This window comes from Lathyrus oleraceus, chromosome 1 (genome assembly GCF_024323335.1).
Source record: "Lathyrus oleraceus cultivar Zhongwan6 chromosome 1, CAAS_Psat_ZW6_1.0, whole genome shotgun sequence".
Classification (NCBI taxonomy): domain Eukaryota; kingdom Viridiplantae; phylum Streptophyta; class Magnoliopsida; order Fabales; family Fabaceae; genus Lathyrus; species Lathyrus oleraceus.
In genome coordinates, this window is record NC_066579.1 from 157,560,774 (window position 1) to 157,577,169 (window position 16,396).

The 16,396-nt window shown below is 29.3% G+C and overlaps 1 long non-coding RNA gene across 1 annotated transcript; it reads left to right on the forward strand.

Moving 5' to 3' along the window:
- The first annotated feature begins 6,977 nt into the window (after positions 1-6,977).
- Positions 6,978-8,233, forward strand: LOC127123795 (uncharacterized). Its single transcript, XR_007803604.1, has 4 exons — positions 6,978-7,037; positions 7,248-7,438; positions 7,540-7,607; positions 7,772-8,233. It is a non-coding gene; the product is annotated as an uncharacterized LOC127123795 (long non-coding RNA).
- The last annotated feature ends 8,163 nt before the right edge of the window (positions 8,234-16,396 follow it).

A 16,396-nucleotide genomic window follows, 5' to 3' on the forward strand; every position in this document is an offset into this window, starting at 1 on the left:
ACAGCAACACTGGTTCCAATCTTAAACATTCCGAATCACATAATGAAAAAGTGAATACCTAAGAGTGCAGTTTAATTTTCTTGCAATTGTTAATCAGCAAGAGACGGCTTCTGTCACGCCAGATACTTGTAGCATACACTTGGAATGATGAGAATGAGAAGGTCTCCACCTTGTTTAGCTCACCCTCTTGATTGATCTCTATGCATTTTCTCTCTAGAATGTTGAACTACATTCCTTTCTTCAATTAGGTCCTTTTATAGTCACATCCCACTACGGTTTTGCGTTGTCTTGGATCATGGGCTTTGTGAGATTTCATGAATTCTAGCCAAAAGAATACCATTAATTCCCTCTAATTCTTCTATTTTGTACCATTGCAAAATTAGGTATGATTAGAATGTGGGGGGAAAGGTGTAATGTGATAGGCTTGTGGCGAAGGGAATTAGGTGCTTGTGGTTGAATCTATCCTTTGTCTTTTAAATTGTATCACCGAGTCAGATTGTAAGATGAGGGTGTTACGTATAACTAGAGAAATTGAATAAATCCTTGCAATAATTTGAAGTAAAATATTTTTATTCCATATATTTTGTAATATATACATTAATTACCATTTTTTTGGTTACGTAGCCTAATGGCTTGAGTCCACTTTATTTAAGTTGAACAAGTGAGCTCTCGCAGGTTCGAACTTGTTTCCCTGCCCCCGATGTCACTATACAACAACTACCAACTGGGATGTCTTAAGAGGACCATTACTTATCGATTTTGTCCCTTCATGTAATGGATAATTTTTATGATATTCCTCACATACAGAAAAAAAAGTTTATATCAACAACCAAAATATTACATTTAAAAATAAAACTAATATAATATAGATTACATATTTAATATAATTATTGTTAATTTTAAAAATATCAAACGTAACCATCCACTTTAGCCTTCAAAACACATTGGGCCTACCCACCACACACTTTGTCCAAATAATTTCAAATAAATATGTGATTGCGTTCCCATTTGCCCTAGTAGCAAGGATCGACGCTGCATCACCAAAATGAGGCGTTTTGTTTCTCTGTTTGACTTATCTCTCAACGGTATGGAACCTTTTATTATATATTTATCATTCTTTCGCATATATGATATGAATACACATATATACTTGATATGATTACACATATATACTTGCATATTGAATTGACTTATCCCATTTTTTGTTAGATTCAGAAATGAAACTATCATCAAATAAATATGAAGGTAATATACATGTTTATGTTAACATATTTTACAATGATTTTAGATCAAGTTTGTAATTTTGCCTGCATGAAAATTTGATTGTTTTATCCTTTTTTGTTTCAATTGCAATTTAATTTAAGAACAACTTAACATAAATTATGCAATTCTAATGATTGGATCAAGTAGGATTATTGCTACTAAAAGATGAAAGGAGAAGAAAAGGAATTATGAAAAAGAGTTGCAAAAAGAGAGTTGAATTATTTCAAATTAAAACAGATAATGTAACTGTTGAGCATTTCACGGCGATGGTAAAAATATAATCTTAAATTCATTTTTAAATATCTAAATAATAAAATGTTTATGTTATGTCTATAAAGGGATGCAATTAAATGTACACATGATATGTCGAAAAGGAATCATGATAAAAAAGAATATGCTAAGATGAAGATCAAGATAAAGATGATGATATGAGAAGATGAAGATGATGCAAGTTATGTAATAAGTATATTTCCAAGGATGTTTGATGAAAGAAAAATGCATATCCCATTTACCTAGCTCTTGTAACATTGAAGTGATTAACATGTATTTGTACTGAGTTGAATGTATTTTACAATACCAATGAATAATTAATGTTAATTATCATATTATATAATAAAATATTTCTTATTATTTCTTAATTTCATTTATATTCTCTATACCATTAATGAAAGATAATATTGTAAATTCCTCCATGTTTCTACTTTTAATATAATAATAAGTAAATATATTAGTGCCTCTGAAAAGGATAAAACCGTGGAACTTTTTTTCCAGGTTATTAATCAAGAAGTTCCATTTAAGATTAACATGCTTTTGATGATGAAAACTATTAAAGAAGCGTGTTTCTTGAAAACGTGTGAAACCGTGGAACTATTAAAGAAGCACACTTTTGATGATGAAAACTATTAACATGTATGTTTAAAGTAGCAAGTGATAAAATAGTAAGGATATCAAACCCATAGGAAGTGGAAAGTAACTTAAGTTTATTTGCTAAAACTACCTTTTGTAAATGAGAATGAGGAATACTAAAATAATGTATGGTTATCGCAGGTTCAGTTTGATGGTAAGCAAAGTCAAGAACAAGTTAACAAGAGTAAATATGCTCAATGATGGAGAGAATGTTGGGCAATGATCTGTTAATATGATGTGTTAGACATGTGTACATTATGTGTTATGTCGTGCCAAGAAAGGTCAGGAAGTTATCTTGTGGTGTATCTCTACACAATCATAAACATATATAATAACTCAAGGGGACAAATCTTTAATCCTTGAATGCAACTTTAATGCATGTATGGTTTTCTTATGAATATCCTCTATGATTGTAGCTTAATATCTCAAAACAAGCTAATATAGTGAATAACTCTATCATACTATTTTCAAGAAAATTTTAGTATGAAATCCACTTATTGTTGGATATCTTACAACAACTAGCTTGAAACTCTTTCTAAGTTGATCATTAAGAGAAAAAATTTATAACAATATAATACATGATAAAACAAGTCAACAGAAACCCATGATTTAACTGAAATGACTAATTCATGTTAACTTCACATAGGTCAACATAAAAGGTTTTAGCTCACGATGAGTTTAACACATACATCAACACTGGTTCCAAAGCTAAACATTCTGAAACACATAATGAAAAAGTAAATAACTAAGAGTACATTTTCTTTTTCTTACAATTGTTAATCACCAAGAGATGGCCTCTCTCACGCTAGATACTAGTAGCATACGCTTGGAATGATGAGAATGAGAAGGTTTCCAACTTGTTCAACTCACTCTCTTCACGAGTCTCTATGTATTTTCTCTCTAGAATGTTGAACTACTTTCCTTTCTTCAAAGAGGTCCTTTTATAGTCACATCCCACTAGGGTTTTGCGTTGTCTTTGATCATGGGATTTGTGAGATTTCATGAATTATAGCCAAAAGAGTCAACATAATTCCCTCTAATTGCTCTAATTGTGAAAAAGATCTTTTTCTCCTTGATTTAATCATGGTAGAATTTGTTGCTTTTGTTTTGCATGGTGGGATTTGTCTTTTAAATTGTATCACCAAGTTGGATTTTAAGATGATGTTGTTAACTATAACTAGAAAAATTGCATAAATCCTTGTAATAATTTGAAGGAAATTTTTTTTTGTCAGATATTTTATAATATATACATTAGTTATCATTTTTTGGTTACGTAGCCTAATGGCTCGAGTCCACTTTATTTAAGTTGAGCAAGTGGGATCTCGCTGGTTCGAACTTATGTCCCTGCACCCGATGTCCCTATACAGCAGCTACCAATTGAGATGTCTTAAGAAGATCATTACTTATCAATTTTGTCCCTTCATGTAATGGATAATTTTTATGATAGTGCTCACATACAGAAAAAAAAGTTTATATCAACAACCTAAATATTGCAAATTTATTATTATTACTGTTAATTTTAAAATATCAAGCGTAACCATCCACTTTAGGCTTCAAAACGCATGGGTCTACCCAACACACACTTTATCCAAATAATTTCATATAAATTTGTGATTACACTCCCATTTACCCAAGTAGCAAGGATCGGTGCCGCATCACCAAAGTGAGGCGATTTGTTTCTCTCTTTGACTTATCTCTCAACGGTATGAAACCTTTTATTATATATTTGTCATTCTTTCGCATATATGATATTACACATATATACCTGATACGACTACACACATATACTTGTATATTGAATTGATTATGATGTTATTTCAACTCACCATTTGTGTTTTCATTAGACTCTAATCACTACTATATGAATAACAAATTTCAATTAATTTGTATTGTTTTATTAATAATTTTGTGAATATATACCTAAAGTCTTTTATCATACTTAATATTATGTATGTTGTTTTGTCTCAATCAGATTAATGAGTGAAGAAACAATGTTGGTCATCGACTATCATTTCAGATCTGAGCATATGGACGTCAATAATTTTGCTTTATATTTCTACAATTTATATTATGTTTTGCGTTATAGTTGTGATGTGCAGGCAACATCAAAATCGACCAAAATTTCTTTGATTAAAATAAGCAAAAGAATTTACGATAAAGAAGGTATTAATGAGTATTTTTATTTTTATTTTTTATAGTGGCTTAAGTTGACAATAACTTAACCAAATTATGCAATGTTAATGATCGGATCATGTAGGATTATTGCTGCTAAAAGATGAAAGGAGAAGAAAAGGAACTATGAAAAAGAGTTGGAAAAGAGAGTGGAATTACTTCAAATTAAAACAAAAATGTAACTATTGAGAATTTGATGGTGATGGTAAAAATATAATCTTAAATTTATTTTTAAAGATCTATATAATAAAATGTTTCTGTTATGGCATAAAGCTATGCAATTAAATGTACACAAGAGATGCCGAAAAGGAATCATAATCAAAAGGAATATGCTAAGATGAAGATGAAGATATGGGAGAAGATGAAGATAAAGATGATGATATGAGAAGATGAAAATGATGAGGTTATCTAATCAGTATATTTACAAGGATATTTGGTTAAAGAAAAATGCCTAGCCTAGTGACCCGACACTTGTAACATTGAAGGACGAACATGTGTTTGTACTGAATTAAATGGATTTTACAATACCAATGAATCATTAATGTTATTTATCATATTATATCATAAAATATTTATTATTTCTTATAGAAATTATTTTAATTTATATTCTCCATACCAATTATGAAAAATAATATTGTAAAGTCCTTCATAATTTCTACTTTTAATATAATAATAAATAAATAGAATAGTACCCCTAAAAAGGATAAAACAGTGAACCTTTTTTTTTGCAGGATATTAATCAAGAAGTTCCATTGAATATTAACATGCTTTTAATGACAAGAACTATTAAAGAAGAATGTTTCTTGAAAAAATGTGATGTCACATGCAACTATATATGTAGTAGCAAGTGATAGAATAAGAAGGATATCGAACCCATAGGAAGTTGAAAGTAACTTAAGTTTATTAGCTAAAATTATCTTTTGTAAATGAGAATGAGGAAGACTAAAATAATGTATGGTTATCATAGGTTTAGTTTGATGGCAAGCAAATCCGAAAACAAGATAACAAAAGTAAATATGTTCTATGATGGAGAGCATGTTGGGCAATGATCTGTTAATATGATGTGTTAGACATGTGTACAGTATGTGTTATGTCGTGCCAAGAAAGGTCAGAAAGTCATCTTATGGTGTCTCTCTACATCATCAGAAACACATAATATAAATAAAGGGGACATATCTATAATCCTTGAATGTAACTTTAATGCATCTATGGTTTAATTCAAAATATCCTCTAAAATTGTAGCTCAATATCTCTTAACAAGTTAATCTAGTGAATAACTCAATCGTACTATTTTCCACAACATTTAATATGAAATCCACTTATTGTTGGCTATCTCACAGCAGCAAGCTTGCAACTCTTTCTAAATTGATCAATCAGAGATAGAATTTATAACAGTTTAACACATTATGAAATGAGATATTGGCAACACATAATTTATATGAAATGAATAATTGACTTATACTTCACATAGGTCAACATAAAAGGTTTTAGGTTTGATGAGTTTAGTACATACATTAACACTGGTTCCAAACATAAACATTCTGAATCACATAATGAAAAGGTGAATACCTAAGAGTACATTTTCATTTTCTTGCAACTGTTAATCAGCAAGAGGCAACTTCTGTCACGCTAGATACTTGTAGCATACACTTGGAATGATAAGAATGAGAAGGTATCCAGCTTGTTCAACTCACTCTCTTCAGTGGTCTCTACGTATTGTCTCTCTAGAAGGTTGAACTACTTTCCTTTCTTCAAAGAAGGTCCTTTTATAGTTACATCCCATTAGGGTTTTGTGTTGTCTTGGATCATGGGCTTTGTGAGATTTCATGAATTATAGCCAAAAGAATCAACATAATTCCCTCTAATTCTTCTATTTCGTACCACTGCATAATCTTGTTTGATAGCATGTGGGGAATAAGGTGTAAAGTTACAGACTTGTGGCTAAGGGAGTTACGCGCTTGTGGTTGAATATATGCTTTGCAGCAGCAAGGCGCTGTAGTGGATGTAATATGGTGGAGAGTTTTGTCCTCAAGAGTTTGATACTTCCTCCTAACCTTCTAATAAGATTAACTTCTTAAAAGATTAATGTTTATTATGGTAGATTTTAGTTACGGTACATTTGAAAGGTAGAGAGTTGTGGCTTTGGGAAAACAACTTTTTCTCCTTCATTTAATGATGGTAGAATTTTTTGTTTTTGTTTTGCATGGTGAGATTTGTCTTTTAAATTGTATCACCGAGTTGGTTGTAAGATGATGGTGTTAGGTATAACTACAAAAATTGCATATATCCATTTCTTGTGCCCTTACACCTGATGTCCCTATACAGTAGCTACCAACTGAGATGTCTTAAGAGGATCATTACTTATCAATTGTGTCCCTTCATATAATGGATAATTTTTATAATAGTGCTCACATACAAAAAAAAAGTTTATATCAACATCCTAAATATTTCAATTAAATATAAAATTTATATATTATTAAATTACATATTTAATATTATTATTTTTAATTTTAAAAATATCAAACGTAACCATCCACGTTAGGCTTCAAAACACATTGGGCCTACCCAACACACACTTTATCCAAATAATGTCATATAAATTTGTGATTGCATTCCCATTTGCCCTAGTAGCAAGAATCGGCTCCGCATCACCAAAATGAGGCGATTTGTTTCTCTCTTTGATTTATCTCTCACCGGTATAAAACTTTTTATTATATATTTGTCACGCCTTTGTATATTTGATATGATTACACATATATACTTGATATGATTACACATATTTACTTGCATATTGAATTGATTATGGTGTTGTTTCAATTTGTTTTATGTTATAAATTATTTTATGAATATTTACCTAAAGTCTTTTATCATTCTTAATCTCGTGTATGTTGTTTTGTCTCAATCAGATTAATGAGTGAAGAAATAAAGTTGGTACATCAACTATCATTTCAGATCTGAGCATATGGACGCCAATAATTTGGCTTTATAATTCTACAATTTATATTATGTTTTGTGTTATAGTTGTGATGTGCAACCTACATCAAAATCGACCGTAATTTCTTTGATTAAAATGAGCGAAATAATCTACAATAAGATGGTATTAATGAGTATTTTATTTTTATTTTTTATAATAGTTTATTTTAAATTTATTTTATATATTTAAGAATTTTTTTTTTAATATTTTATTTGAATATGTAGGTTTTATCCTGATATGTCCCATTTTTTGTTAGATTCAGAAATGAAACTATCATCAAATAAATCTGAAGGTAATATACATGTTTATGTTAATATGTTTTACAAAGATTTTGGATCAAGTTTATAATTTTGCGTTCATGAAATTTGATTGTTTTCTCCTTTTTTTCTTTCAATTGGGATTTAACTTGACAATAAATTAACCAAATTATGCAATGTTAATGATTGATTCATGTAGGATTATTGCTGCAAAAAGATGAAAGGAGAAGAAAAGGAACTATGAAAAAGAGTTAGAAAAGAGAGTTAAATTACTTAAAATTAAAACAGATAATGTAACTATTGAGCATTTGATCGGGATGCTAAAAATATAATCTTAAATTCATTTTTAAAGATCTATTTAATTAAATGTTTCTGTTATGTCTATAAAGCTATGCAAATAAATGTACACTTGAGATGTCGAAAATGAATCCTAATCAAAAGGAATATGCTAAGATGAAGATGAAGATATGGGAGAAGATGAAGATAAAGATGATATGAGAAGATGAAAATGATGAGGTTATGTAATAAGTATATTTCCGAGGATGTTTGGTCAAAGAAAAACGCCTAGCCCAGTGACCTGGCGCTTGTAACATTGAAGTGATGAACATGTGTTTGTACTGAATTAAATGGATTTTACAATACCAATGAATCATTAATGTTATTTATCGTATTATATCTTAAAATATTTAATATTTCTTATAGAAATTGTTTTAATTTATATTCTCCATACGATTAATGAAAGATAATATTGTAAAATCCTACATAATTTCTACTTTTAATATAATAATAAATAAATATAATAGTACCCCTTAAAAGGATAAAACCGTGAAACTTTTTTGTTGCAGGTTATTAATCAAGAAGTTTCATTGAATATTAACATGCTTTTAGTGACAAGAACTATTAAAGAAGAATGTTTCTTGAAAACGTGTGATGTCACATGCAATTGTACATTTATATTTATAGTAGCAACTGACAGAATAGTAAGGATATCGAACCCATAGGAAGTTGAAAGTAACTTAAGTTTATTTGCTAAAACTATCTTTTGTAAATGAGAATGAAGAAGACTAAAATAATGTATGGTTATCACAGGTTTAGTTTGATGGCAAGCAAATTCAAGAACAAGATAACAAGAGTAAATATGTTCTATGATGGAGAGCATGTTGGACAATGTTCTATTAATATGATGTGTTAGACATGCGCACATTATGTGTTATGTCGTGCCAAGAAAGGTCAGAAAGTTATCTTATGGTGTCTCTTTACATCATCCTAAAGATATAAAATAAATAAAGGGGACAAATCTATAATCCTTGAATTTAACTTTAATGCATGTATGGTTTTATTCTGAATATCCTCTAAGATTATAGCTCAATATGTCTAAACAAGTTAATTTAGTGAATAATTCTATTCTACTATTTTCAATAAATTTTAATATGAAATCCACTTATTGCTGGATATCTCACAGCAAGAAGCTTGCAACTCTTTCTAAATTGATCATTCAGAGAAATAATTTACAATAGTTTCACACATGATAAAACGAGTCATTGGAAACACATAATTCAACTAAAATAACTAATTGATGTAAACTTCATATAGGTCACCATAAAAGGTTTTAGCTCACGATGAGTTTAGTACAATCATCAACACTGGTTCCAAACTTAAACATTCCGAATCACATAATGAAAAAGTGAATACCTAAGAGTATATTTTCATTTTCTTGCAATTGTTAATCAACAAGAGACTGCTTCTGTCACGCCAGATAATTGTAACATGCACTTGGAATGATTAGAATGAGAAGGTCTCCAGCTTGTTCAACTCACTCTCTTCACCGGTCTTTATGTATTATCTATTTAGAATTATTGCTGCTAAAAGATGAAAAGAGAAGAAAAGGAACTATGAAAAAGAGTTAGAAAAGAGAGTTGAATTACTTAAAATTAAAACGGATGATGTAACTATTGAGAATTTGATGGCGAGGGTAAATATATAATCTTAAATTCATTTTTAAAGATCTATATAATAAAATGTTTCAGTTATGGCTATAAACCTATGCAATTAAATGTACACATGAGATGTCGAAAATGAATCATAATGAAAAGGAATATGCTAAGATGAAGATGAAGATGAAGATATGGGAGAAGATGAAAATAAAGATGATGATAAGGGAAGATGAAAATGCTGAGGTTATGTAATAAGTATATTTCTGAAGATATTTGGTCAAAGAAAAATGCCTACCACAGTGACCCGACGCTTGTAACATTGAAGTGATGAACATGTGTTTGTACTGAATTAAATGGATTTTACAATACCAATGAATCATTAATATTATTTATCGTATTATATTATAAAATATTTATTATTTCTTATAGAAATTGTTTTAATTTATATTCTCCATACCATTATTGAAAGATAATATTGTAAAGTCCTTCATAATTTCTACTTTTAATATAATAATAAATAAATATAATAGTACCCCTTTTAAGAATAAAACATTGGAACTTTTTTTTGCAGCTTATTTGTCAAGAAGTTCCATTGAATATTAACATGCTTTTAATGACAAGAACTATTAAAGAAGAATGTTTCTTTAAAACATGTGATGTCACATGCAATTATACATTTATATTTATAGTAGCAAGTGATAGAATAGTAAGGATATCAAAACCAAAGGAAGTTGAAAGTAACTTAAGTTTATTTGCTAAAATTATATTTTGTAAATGAGAATGAGGAAGACTAAAATAATGTATGGTTATCACAGGTTTAGTTTGATGGCAAGCAAATTCAAGAACAAGATAACAGGAGTAAATATGTTCTATGATGGAGAGCATGTTGGACAATGTTCTATTAATATGATGTGTTAGACATGCACATATTATGTGTTATGTCGTGCCAAGAAAGGTCAGAAAGTTATCTTATGGTGTCTCTCTACATCATCATAAAGATATAAAATAAATAAAGGGGACAAATCTATAATCCTTGAATGTAACTTTAATGCATGTATGGTTTTATTCTGAATATCCTTTAAGATTGTAGCTCAATATGTCTAAAAAAGTTAATTTAGTCAATAACTCTATCGTACTATTTTCAATAAATTTGAATATGAAATGCACTTATTGCTGGATATCTCACAGCAACAAGCTTGCAACTCTTTCTAAATTGATCATTCAGAGAAATAATTTACAATAGTTTCACACATGATAAAATGAGTAATTGGAAACACATAATTCAACTGAAATGACTAATTGATGTAAACTTCATATAGGTCACCAAAAAAGGTTTTAGCTCACGATGAGTTTAGTACATACATTAACACTGGTTCCAAACTAAAACATTCCGAATCACATAATGAAAAAGTGAATACCTAAGAGTATATTTTCATTTTCTTGCAATTGTTAATCAACAAGAGACAACTTCTGTCACGCCAGATACTTGTAACATGCACTTGGAATGATGAGAATGAGAAGGTCTCCAGCTTGTTCAACTCACTCTCTTCACCGGTCTTTATGTATTATCTATCTAAAATTATTGCTGCTAAAAGATGAAAGGAGAAGAAAAGGCACTAAGAAAAAGAGTTAGAAAAGAGAGTTGAAATACTTAAAATTAAAACGGATAATGTAACTATTGAGCATTTGATGGCGATGGTAAAAATATAATCTTAAATTCATTTTTAAAGATCTATATAATAAAATGTTTATGTTATGGCTATAAACCTATGCAATTAAATGTACACATGAGTTGTCGAAAATGAATCATACTAAAAAGGTATATACTAAGATGAAGATGAAGATATGGGAGAAGATGAAGATGAAGATATGGGAGAAGATGAAGATAAAGATGATGATACGGGAAGATGAAAATAATGAGGTTATGTAATAAGTATATTTCCGAAGTTGTTTGGTCAAAGAAAAATGCCTTGCCCAGTGACCTGACGCTTGTAACATTGAAGTGATGAACATGTGTTTGTACTGAGTTAAATGGATTTTACAATACCAATGAATCATTAATTTTATTTATCGTATTATATCATAAAATATTTATTATTTCTTATAGAAATTGTTTTAATTTATATATCCATACCATTAATGAAAGATAATATCGTAAAGTCCTTCATAATTTCTACTTTTAATATAATAATATATAAATATAATAGTACCCCTTAAAAGAATAAAACCGTGGAACTTTTTTTTGCAGCTTATTTATCAAGAAGTTCCATTGAATATTAACTTGCTTTTAATGACAAGAACTATTAAAGAAGAATGTTTCTTTAAAACGTGTGATGTCACATGCAATTATACATTTATATTTATAGTAGCAAGTGATAGAATAGTAAGGATATCGAACCCATAGGAAGTTGAAAGTGACTTAAGTTTATTTGATAAAACTATCTTTTGTAAATGAGAATGAAGAAGACTAAAATAATGTATGGTTATCACAGGTTCAGTTTGATGGCAAGAAAATTCAAGAACAAGATAACAAGAGTAAATATGTTCTATGATGGAGAGCATGTTGGACAATGATCTATTAATATGATGTGTTAGAAATGCACACATTATGTGTTATGTCGTGCCAAGAAAAGTCAAAAAGTTATCTTATGGTGTGTCTCTACATAACCGCAAACATATAAAATAAATTAAGGGGACAAATCTATAATCCTTGAATGTAACTTTAATGCATGTATGGTTTTATTCTGAATATCCTCTAAGATTGTAGCTCAATATCTCTAAACAAGTCAATCTAGTGAATAACTCTATCGTACTATTTTCAATAAACTTTAATATGAAATCCACTTATTGTTGGATATCTCACAACAACAAGCTTACAACTCATTCTAAATTTATCATTCAGAGAAATAATTAACAACAGTTTCACACATAATAAATTGAGTCATTGGAAACACATAATTCAACTAAAATGACTATTTGATGTAAACTTCATATAGGTCACCATAAAAGGTTTTAGCTCACAATGAGTTTAGTACATACATCAACACTGGCTCCAAACTTAAACATTCAGAATCATATAATGAAAAAGTGAATACCTAAGAGTATATTTTCATTTTCTTGTAATTGTTAATCAGCAAGAGACAACTTCTGTCACTCCAGATACTTGTAGCATGCACTTGGAATGATGAGAATGAGAAGGTCATAAGCTTGTTTAACTCACTCTCTTCACCGGTCTCTATGTATTATCTCTCTAGAATTTTGAACTACTTTCCTTTCTTCAAATATGTCCTTTTATAGTTATATCCCACTAGGGTTTTGCATTGTCTTGGATCATGGGCTTTATGAGATTTCATGAATTGTAGCCAGAAGAATCAACATAATTCCCTATAATTCTTCTATTTCGTAGCACTGCAGAATCTTCTACGATTAGCATGTGGGGGACAAGGTGTAATGTGACAGACTTGTGGCTAAGGGATTTATGCGCTTGTGGTTGAGTTTGTCCTTTGCAACAACAAGGCGCTGTAGGTGATGTAATATGGTGTAGAGTTTTTTCCTCAAGAGTTTGTTACTTCATCTTGACCTTCTAATAAGATTAACTTCTTAAAAGATTAATGTTTATGATGGTAGATTTTAGTTACCGCACATTTGAAAGGTAGAGAGTTGTGGCTTTAGGAAAAAAAACTTTTTCTCCTTAATTTAATGATGGTAGAATTTTTTGTTTTTGTTTTGCATGGCGAGATTTGTCTTTTAAATTGTATCACCGAGTTGGATTGTAAGATGATGGTGTTAGGTATAACTAGAGAAATTGCATATAATTCCTTATAAATATTTGAAGGAAAATATTTTTTTTCATATATTTTGTAATATATACATTACTTACCATTTTTTGGTTACGTAGCCTAATGGCTCGAGTCCACTTTATTTAAGTTGAACAAGTGGGATCTCGCGGGTTCGAACTTGTACCCTTACACCTGATGTCCCTATACAGTAGCTACCAACTGAGATGTCTTAAGAGGACCATTACTTCACAATTGTGTCCCTTCATGTAATGGATAATTTTTATAATAGTGCTCACATATAGGGAAAAAAGTTTATATCAACAACCTAAATATTTCACTTAAATATAAAATTAATATATTATTAAATTACATATTTAGTATTTGTTAATTTTAAAAAGATGAAACGTAACCATCCACTTTAGGCTTCAAAACACATTGGGCCTACCCAACACACACTTTATCCAAATAATTTCATATAAATTTGTGATTGGCTTCCCATTTGCCCTAGTAGCAAGGATCGGCGCCGCATCACCAAAATGAGGCGATTTGTTTCATTCTTTGATTATATCTCACCGGTATGAACCCTTTTATTATATATTTGTCATGCTTTCGTATATATGATATGATTACACGTATATACTTGATATGATCACACATATATACTTGGATATTGAATTGATTATGGTGTTGTTTCAACTCATCAATTGTGTTTTCATTAGACTCTAATCACTACTATATAAATAAGAAAATTCAATTAATTTGTTGTGTTATAAATGATTTTGTGAATATTTACCTAAAGTCTTTTATCATACTTAATCTCATGTATGTTGTTTTGTCTCAATCAGATTAATGAGTGAAGAAACAAAGTTGGTCCATCAACTATCATTTCATATCTGAGCATATGGACGCCAATAATTTGGCTTTATATTTCTACAATTTATATTATGTTTTGCGTTATAGTTGTGATGTGCAACCTAATCAAAATCGACCATAATTTCTTTGATTAAAATGAGCAAAAGAATCTACGATAAAGATGTAATTAAGGAGAATTTTTATTTTTATTTTTATTTTTAATAATAGTTTATTTTATTTTTATTTTATATGTCGCATAAAATAATTTTTTAAATATTTTTATTTGAATATGTAGGTTTTTTCTTGTTAGATTCAGAAATGAAACTATCATTAAATAAATACGAAGGTAATATACATGTTTATGTTAACATGTTTTACAAAGATTTTGGATCAAGTTTGTAATTTTGCCTGTATGAAATTTGATTGTTTTCTCCTTTTTTGTTTCAATTGCGATTTAACTTTACAATAAATTAACCAAATTATGCAATGTTAATGATTGTTTCATGTAGGATTATTGCTGCTAAAAGATGAAAGGAGAAGAAAAGGAACTATGAAAACGAGTTAGAAAAGAGAGTTGAATTACTTAAAATTAAAACGGATAATGTAACTATTGAGCAATTTGATGGCGATGGTGAAAATATAATCTTAGATTCATTTTTAAAGATCTATATAATAAAAAACATTTGGTGTGGTTATAAAGCTATGCAATTAAATGTAAACATGAGATGTCGAAAATGAATCATAATCTAAAGGAATATGCTAAGATGAAGATGAAGATATGGGAGAAGATGAAGATAAAGATGATGATATGAGAAGATGAAAATGATGAGGTTATGTAATAAGTATATTTCCCAGGATGTTTGGTCATAGAAAAATGCCTAGCCCAGTGACCCGACGCTTGTAATTTTGAAGTGATGAACATGTGTTTGTACTGAATTAAATGGATTTTACAATACCAATGAATCATTAATATTATTTATCGTATTATATAATAAAATATTTATGATTTCTTATAGAAATTGTTTTAATTTATATTCTCCATATCATTAATGAAAGATAATATTGTAAAGTCCTTCATAATTTCTACTTTTAATATAATGATAAATAAATATAATAGTACCCCTTAAAAGGATAAAACTGTAGAACTTTTTTTTGTAGGTTATTTATCAAGAAGTTCCATTGAATATTAACATGCTTTTAATGACAAGAACTATTAAAGAAGAATGTTTCTTGAAAACGTGTGATGTCTCATGCAATTATACATTTATATTTATAGTAGCAAGTGATAGAATAGTAAGGATATCGAACCCATAGGAAGTTGAAAGTAACTTAAGTTTATTTGCTAAAACTATCTTTTGTAAATGAGAATGAAGAAGACTAAAATAATGTATGGTTATCACAAGTTCAGTTTGATGGCAAGAACATTCAAGAACAAGATAACAAGAGTAAATATGTTCTATGATGGAGAGCATGTTGGACAATGATCTATTAATATAATGTGTTAGACATGCGCACATTATGTGTTATGTCGTTCCAAGAAAGGTCAAAAAGTTATCTTATGGTGTGTCTCTACATCATCATAAACATATAAAATAAATTAAGGGGATACATCTATAATCCTTGAATGTTACTTTAATGCATGTATGGTTTTATTCTGAATATCCTCTAAGATTGTAGCTCAATATGTCTAAACAAGTTAATCTAGTGAATAACTCTATAAAACTATTTTCGATAAATTTTAATATGAAATCCACTTATTGTTAGATATCTCCAGCAACAAGCTTGCAACTCTTTATAAATTGATCATTCAGAGAAATAATTTACAACAGTTTCACACATGATAAAATGAGTCATTGGAAACACATTATTCAATTTAAATGACTAATTGATGTAAACTTCATATAGGTCACCATAAAAGGTTTTAGCTCACAATGAGTTTAGTACATACATCTACCCTGGTTCCAAACTTAAACATTTAGAATCACATAATGAAAAAGTGAATACCTAAGAGTATATTTTCATTTTCTTGCAATTATTAATCAACAAGAGAGAACTTTTGTCATGCCAGATACTAGTAGCATGCACTTGGAATGATGAGAATGAGAATGTCTTCAGCTTGTTCAACTCACTCTCTTCACCGGTCTCTATGTATTATCTCTCTAGAATTTTGAACTACTTTCCTTTCTTCCAAGATGTCCTTTTATAGTTATATCCCACTAGGGTTTTGCATTGTCTTGGATCATGGGCTTTGTGAGATTT